General features: G+C 35.7%; 1 long non-coding RNA gene across 1 annotated transcript; it reads left to right on the top strand.

Moving 5' to 3' along the window:
* Positions 1-719: 719 nt before the first annotated feature.
* On the top strand, positions 720-2471 carry LOC115920921. Its single transcript, XR_004062615.1, has 2 exons — positions 720-905; positions 2014-2471. It is a non-coding gene; the product is annotated as an uncharacterized LOC115920921 (long non-coding RNA).
* Positions 2472-8408: the final 5937 nt, after the last annotated feature.

Raw genomic sequence — 8408 nt, 5'->3', positions numbered from 1 at the left:
TTTATTTCCCCACAACACATCAAGCCGGGATGATTGAATGTCCATTGCATGTAACACGAAAGAAACAGAAACTCTCAAATCTACAATCCTTTAGAAAGATAATAATTAGCCGAGTAATTAGGGCATAACAAGACATCGAAGGACTTAATCTATTTTACAATAGTTGATGCAACCATAATGGAACATTATGCTTCTCGATACTGAGGATATGAAATTTCAGCACAAGTGTATTTGGTTTCAAAATTTTATAGCAGTTTGTTAAAGAAACATTTCGATGCTCACTTGTATAATAAATCTCTATGACAAGCTCATTTTTATCACGACAGTTAAACCTTTTCAATTTTTGATACTAAAGATTGTTGAAGAATTGCCTAATTGACTGCTCGGATGATTTTTTACCTTTCTCCGAAACCTCTTGGTTTTTTGCTCATGATTATAGCGCATTATTCTTTTTGTCACTGTATGTATTAATAAGCAAATACATATCTGCACAACGAACGTCTTTATGATTATGATGTCCTCGTTTCGTTGTATGTTATAAATTCAATATCATGACGAGAAGTGCGTCAAAAATATCTTAACATCGAAATGATTTCTGGTCATGTATAACTATTTTAATTGAAGCCTTTTTACTTGATCTAATACTTTTATGAGGATGACATAGTCCGCAATAAACTTGACAAACATTATCATCCATACTATATGTCGTAGTTTACAACAATACAGTCAGACCGCAGCGTGCGCGATAATGAGGCTGTGCGGCAATTTTTATTCAGATTCCCGTTCGGTGAAAAGCTCGCTTACAACGCTCTCGTAAAACACGAGACCAGCCACGGGATTTTGGTAGCATCATTTTCTCGCCCTCGTATGGCTTACAGTGCAATTCATCATGGCGGAATCGTGGGGTAAGTCAATCTCTGAAATTTTCGCTGTTCTTTGACACCAAATTTGCCCAAATTAGTTACATTTTGGGCTTACTTTTATCGCAAACAAAAAGAGCGTTTTTTAGTCCTCGGAAATTAACTACTCATTACATAGTGTCGTATTTTGCTTGTTCCTGACTGGTATTGATAATATTATGTCGAATTTTTGCATTCTACGTCGTCTTTGATAACCAGTCCATCATTTGATGTTGAAAACACGTAGATGCAAGTAATGTTTGAATAAGAAATATGCCCAAATTATTGGACTATATTTTGGAAATCTACCGGAAGTAGACGGAAAATGAGTAGAAACCGCGGGGAATTGCTATGGCTACGGCCTTTTAGTCAGGAATGGCGGGGTTTCTTGTGTGTCGCTGCACGCTGTGCCATTGTGTGGCGCATACAGCAGGAATTTATGTAGTCCCATGTGTATATATTTTTGTCAGCTTTTTAGTTTTTGTTGTCGCAAATCGACAGCAATGTAAATAAATCGACTGCTCATTAGTCATTGCTATTCATTATAAATCTAGATCAAATGATATGTTTTAAATGTATATTTACAAGGGTTTAAACATGTTTAGACAAGTAATGAAGGGGTTTGATAACTGATCGAATTGTACTGGAATCCTGAGCTGAGCGAGTGAGCTGAGTTGAGCTGAGCTGGATATTAGTTATTAGAATGACAAATTACTTACAGGATAATTAATTATATTAATTTGGAATTCTCAAACTTTGGTTCTGCCTTCTGCTTAACTCAAACCTTACAGCCAGCCACAGAAATGAGCAGCATTTCCTTGTGCGAGTTGTAGACCTATATATTAATATTATGATTATGAACAGAGCAGAATTAAAACAAAAAGCCAAAGGTAAATACTTACATTTTAGAACTTGTGCACATCTTGAAAAATGAAGGGAAAACTTCATGAATCTGACACCTGTAATTTGTTTTCATTTAAAAAAATAAATTTGAAAGCAAGCCAGTTTTGTCTACCATAAATGGCTAGCTACTTTGATAAGATCTTTTCAAATCCCCATACATTGAACTAAGACATTTTATTCTTCTTATCATTTGTTGTTGTTTTTCTGACAGACGCACTCAACCATCGAAGCTTGCGGGACATTGACAGACATCACACATCAGTCTCCATTGCATTCCTGGATCAACATTTACTGGACTCCATGCCTTTGTTCGTTTTAATGGTTATTTATTTGAAGACTCAACCGCAGTTTTGCTTCACGTTGGAACAAACAATCTTGAACGGGGAGTTTGGGAGAAGGACGAGACGGATTTTGTTCAGCTTATTCCTTTCAATAAAACAAAAATCTCTGATACTTCCAAAGTTCCAAGGTGGGATTCCGGAGCTCCACACGAACAATGCATTTATTATATTAATAGAAAACTGACTGAACTGTCACCTTTATACAATTTAACAATATTTAACTCTAATAATACTTTTATTCTCAGCGACACATTTAATGTGTGTGATGGTCTCAACATAAATGTCGAAGTCAGGTTATAAATAAAATATAAATATTAGAAAATGCAAATTTTATTCCTAGTCTTATCGCATTTATTATTTGTAGTAGTGTTAAATAATACATTTTTTTGTCCATTTACTAGGCTATTCAGAAGAAACCAGACCTGATTTTTTCTTGTGTTAGTTGGCATGAATTTTGATTTAGAAATGTGAATTACACAGACCTGTTAAATAATAGCCCCCCCCCCCCACAAAAGAAAAACAATCTTTTTAAAAGATATATTTTGCAGATTTGTATTTCATCCAGAAATAGTACCTACACAGGGTAAACATAATATAAATAGTCAAGCATTGACATATTTTGATATGTTGGTGATGATGATTGTGATGGTGGTGATGGCGACGGTGGAGATGATGGCTATGGTGATGATAATGATGACGGTGATTATGATGATAGCAGTGGTGATGATGTCGGTGGTGATGGCGATCATGATGGATATGGCGATGATGATAATGATGACGGTGATTATGATGGCTATGGTGATGATGATAATGATGACAGTGATCATGATGACGATGATTATCTTGATGGCAATGCTGATGGTGGTGATGATGAGGGTGATTATGACGGCAATGCTGGTCGTTAACGTGATGGTGATGATGGCAATTAATGGCGATGTCGGTGGTGCATGGTGATGATCATGACGACGGTGATTATGATGATGATTGTGATGCAATGCTAATGGTGGTGATGATGATGTAGGTGGTGACGGCGATGATGGCTATGGTGATAATGATAATGATTGTGATGGCGATGACGATTGTGATTGTGATAATGATGTTGAAGATGAAAATTAGAATTCTACAAGTTTTATTTGAGCCCTTCAGCCCACCGCACACTTATATTTCTATCCAAGGGTCATATTACACACAAACAAACCCCAAAAATAAATTTCCAGATATATATTCCGCGGGTCACTTTAAAACAAAATCAAACAGAAAAGAGAATAAGGGAAAGAATTTTGTAATATTTTATTTCCAGGAATACACATGAACTGGAGTAACGCAATTGACAAAAGAATTATGAAATAAAATATTACCATCATCGAATGTCTGGGAATTACCAAAAGAAAATTCCTGTTTAAGGCTCTTCTAATTAGCCCATGGTTTACAAATATAAAAACACATTTCAGAACTTTTACAACCATGAAATTAATAGCAGGGATGGGAACAATCATATTTTCAATTTTCAATAACATTGCCCCCCCCCCCCCTGAAAGTTTGTATTTACACAAACATACATTTCATAACGAATAATGTGTCTTCTTTGTTAAAATGATATCAAAGCCTGGCCAAAAATAGCCTTTATAGACACTTAAATCCCCTCTTCTGTCCCTAGAGCTGGAATTCTTAATTGTACTTGTGTGCGTATCCGTATCCAACTTTGTACTTTCCGTTCACTTCTATAATTATGTAGCGCATGAGTATCGTACACAATAATAAGTATGTGGGGCAATACAAAAGCCTCTACGGCCGGGGGTTACGCACACGAGAGTAATTCATGAATATCCCTAATCTCCGTCTATCCCGCGAATCGACGCAGAGCTATATATAACGTGGTATCCCCCGGTTGATCTCGATGCGAAACGCTCGTCGATCGGCCATGTCTTATTTTCCGCCGGAGTCTATTATGCATTAGCTACTACTTTGCTTGTTCCTGACTGGTATTGAGACAGACATTCACAGGAAGTATAATATTATGTTAGGAAAATATCTACATTATGTGGTAAGCCAAAATTCAGCGAGATGCACCCCCGATAAAAATGGTTATTTAACGTGTATATCCGACTCTTCAAATATTTTTTTTTGCAAGTTTTTTTTGGTGTTTTTTTCACATTTTGAAACTTCACTCACTATTTATTGAATAGTACATTATAATGTTTATAGTTCTGGCTCAATATTCATGACGAATTCAATGTCATTAAATGAATCCTGAGCATAGCAGAAAGATGAGATCTGTGCCATGTTTTTGCTTATTACGTATTCATGAGGAGCAAATTCGTGCATACGATATGAATAAATGGAAGCGAATTCGCGCACGCTGCGGTCTGACTGAATAATTACTCATGAACCTCACACTACAAGGACAACATTCATCCAGATTCTGAGATTGCTCATTCTCACGAAGCTTGGTGTACGCGAAGATATCGGGAAAGAAAGCGGTCTGTAATACCAGACACGCAAGTGGGGTATTTCGGTCCCCGTTCACCGAAAAGTGAGATTCTCCATTTGAAAGTCGGGTAAGGTCGACAAATATAGCCTCTGTTAAAGGCGTTACTCCGCCACCAAATTTATTCGCATAGACGAAATAAACTCGAACGCGTTTAGAAAAATGGTGTAGGCCTAGGCCTATAAGGAAAGGCCGGGAAAACATATATTTTGTTGATTTGACCGTTAAATATTTTTGAGGTATTAAAGCAAGAATAGAATGTTGTAAATATTGTTTTCGTTACATTTATTCCGTGCGTAATCTCAAGGTCTACTCAACTTTCTTTGCCTATTTCTTGCCCCCCCCCCCCAAACGGCAGATCAAGGATTTGAAAATAGGGAGTGGCCGGGGCTCAGACGTCAAATTTGAAATAGGGTGGGGGTGGTTGTTTAGGCAGACGGCATATTTCTTGGAATTCGTTATAAAGACGGTATTTAAAAAAATGATGATTCTGGCAAGATAAGAATTGAATTTCATCAAACTTTTATTCGATTTAATATGATCTGTATACGTATAGGATACAATATTTATTTCCCCACAACACATCAAGCCGTGATGATTGAATGTCCATTGCATGTAACACGAAAGAAACAGAAACTCTCAAATCTACAATCCTTTAGAAAGATAATAATTAGCCGAGTAATTAGGGCATAACAAGACATCGAAGGACTTAATCTATTTTACAATAGTTGATGCAACCATAATGGAACATTATGCTTCTCGATACTGAGGATATGAAATTTCAGCACAAGTGTATTTGGTTTCAAAATTTTATAGCAGTTCGTTAAAGAAACATTTCGATGCTCACTTGTATAATAAATCTCTATGACAAGCTCATTTTTATCACGACAGTTAAACCTTTTCAATTTTGATACTAAAGATTGTTGAAGAATTGCCTAATTGACTGCTCGGAAGATTTTTTACCTTTCTCCGAAACCTCTTGGTTTTTTGCTCATGATTATAGCGCATTATTCTTTTTGTCACTGTATGTATTAATAAGCAAATACATATCTGCACAACGAACGTCTTTATGATTATGATGTCCTCGTTTCGTTGTATGTTATAAATTCAATATCATGACGAGAAGTGCGTCAAAAATATCTTAACATCAAAATGATTTCTGGTCATGTATAACTATTTTAATTGAAGCCTTTTTACTTGATCTAATACTTTTATGAGGATGACATAGTCCGCAATAAACTTGACAAACATTATCATCCATACTATATGTCGTAGTTTACAACAATAATTACTCATGAACCTCACACTACAAGGACAACATTCATCCAGATTCTGAGATTGCTCATTCTCACGAAGCTTGGTGTACGCGAAGATATCGGGAAAGAAAGCGGTCTGTAATACCAGACACGCAAGTGGGGTATTTCGGTCCCCGTTCACCGAAAAGTGAGATTCTCCATTTGAAAGTCGGGTAAGGTCGACAAATATAGCCTCTGTTAAAGGCGTTACTCCACCACCCAATTCGGAACAGCTTGCCACATACAGTATCGTGAATGCGCCCGGCACTCTGAGCGGCCGTTTTTCAGTGTATTTTCTTTTAGTGTTCTTAAAAATTCGCCGTGTCGTTTGATCAAAGAGGTACTGGGCAAGCTTGCCTATTAATGATTTGGTTCAATACATAAGCCATCTAACCTTTATGTTTTAAAGGGAAAGTCCACCCCCAAAATAAGTTTGTTTCGATAGAGGCAGAATAATAAGAAAATCAGGTGAGTGAAAGTTTGAGCAAATTCTGAATGAAAATAAGAAAGTTATGAATTATTGAATTTGTGATCAATCAAATACAAATTGGCAACTCTGTGACTTATTATACGAGCTCTCCTTCATTTGCTTCGTGCATAATATTCCATAAAATCATGTTTTCTTCGTTATTGATGACGGAATATATATTTGTTCCTTGCAGGGGGAGTATAGAAACATATTTGAAATTATTATATTTAGGGTGCATGTATGGTTGAAATTTTTCTTGAGGGAAAATGAAAATTTTACATTTTTTTAGTACTGAGCAAATGGAAGTTGAGCTCGCATGATACGTCATAGAGTTGCCAATTTGTATTTGATTGATCACAACTTCAATAATTCATAACTTTCTTATTTTCATTCAGAATTTGCTCAAACTTTCACTCACCTGATTTTCTTATTATTCTGCCTCTATCGAAACAAACTTATTTTGGGGGTGGACTTTCCCTTTAAGGTAATGATTATATTTATGCAGAAAAACTAAAATACTTGTGACAGTGCGATTATTTTAAGTCGCCCTTTTTAGGTTATTATGCAGCAACATGACCAATCAAAGTTTGGTCCAGTTAACGCTTGTTGGTTGGTGTTTTTTTTTAAAGTTTATTTGTCCAATTAACTTCTTTATCTTCTCAATGTTTCCTTTCCATCTTTCCTTTCCATCTTTCCTCATGTTTTTCACTATTATCACCTTTGTTCTATACTACCTTTCGGCTGATATTATTCTTTATTTTTCTCCTTCTTTCAACATCTCATTTCTAATTTTCATTATATATTTCTTTATTTTCTCCTAATTTTATCTTCTTTAGCCATCTTTCCTTATGTCCTTCTTTATTTTCTCCGTCTTTCTAATTTTCATCTTTCCTTATGTATTCCTCTATTTTCACCTTGTCATTATTCTCTCTATCTTTTCTCATGTATTTCTTTATGTCTAACCTTCATTATCTTCTGTTTCCATCTTTCCCTGTGTATTTCTTTTTAAACCTTCTTTTATCTTCCTTTTCCATCTTTCCTTATGTTATTCTTTATTTTCTCCTAATTTTATCTTTTTCATCTTTCCTTATGTATTCCTCTATTTTCACCTTGTTTTATTCTCTCTTTTTTTCTAACCTTCTTTATCTTCTGTTTCCATCTTTCCTTATGTATTTCTTTTTAAACTTTTTATCTTCCTTTTCCATCTTTCCTTATGCTATTCTTTATTTTCTCTTCCTTCTTTCCCTCCATTTCCATCTTTCCTTATTCTCACCCGTCTTTCCCTATTTTATCCTCCCTTTATATTTTCCTTCTGCATTTTTCCATTGCCAAGCACATCAATGTTCTCTTCTAAAAGAAACTTAAATAGCTAGTACTTGCTAAAAAAAACAATATGAAGTGAGACTTTAGACACACTGAATCCAGGCCTATTATAAATATAGGTGTAGGGTCTGCGATGAGAAGACTATGAATCTGGACTGGATATCAGATACCAGCTGGTAATCCCTTTATCAGTAACTAGGCTATGATTGACCACTGTCTCTCTCCCCATGGACCCTACTGGTAATCCCTTTATCAGTGGTCAGTGCTCCTATCAGATTATGGTAGCTCCAGGAAAAGTGGTGAACTGGTGAGCAGAGCTCAAATGAGATGTTTTCCTAATGTGTTTGTATGTGAATGTATCGTTTTTTGTATCTTGATGTATGTTGCCAAATGATTTTTTTTTTTAAAATCCCCTCAGGTACCCCCTGCAACCCAAATCGCTGTCAGAATGGTGACTTATGTGTACCAACAGATCTGACTAACTACCAGTGTATCTGCAGAGAATGCCTTTCAGGGACCAACTGTGAGACAAGTAAGTAGTCTAGCTTAAGGGATAGTTGAGTTCTGTTGCAGAGGGCGCTACACAAAATAATTTTATGTGAAAATGAAAAACTGAGTGTCAAATTTGAAAGAACATACAATTTAAATGACAAAATCGTTCCTTTATTCATTTCATTTTCATAAAACATA

Source organism: Strongylocentrotus purpuratus, unplaced genomic scaffold (genome assembly GCF_000002235.5).
Source record: "Strongylocentrotus purpuratus isolate Spur 01 unplaced genomic scaffold, Spur_5.0 spur5_contig_810, whole genome shotgun sequence".
Taxonomy (NCBI): Eukaryota; Metazoa; Echinodermata; class Echinoidea; order Camarodonta; family Strongylocentrotidae; genus Strongylocentrotus; species Strongylocentrotus purpuratus.
The sequence above is the reverse complement of the archived record's forward strand: the minus strand, read 5'-3'. Positions and strand labels throughout refer to the sequence as shown.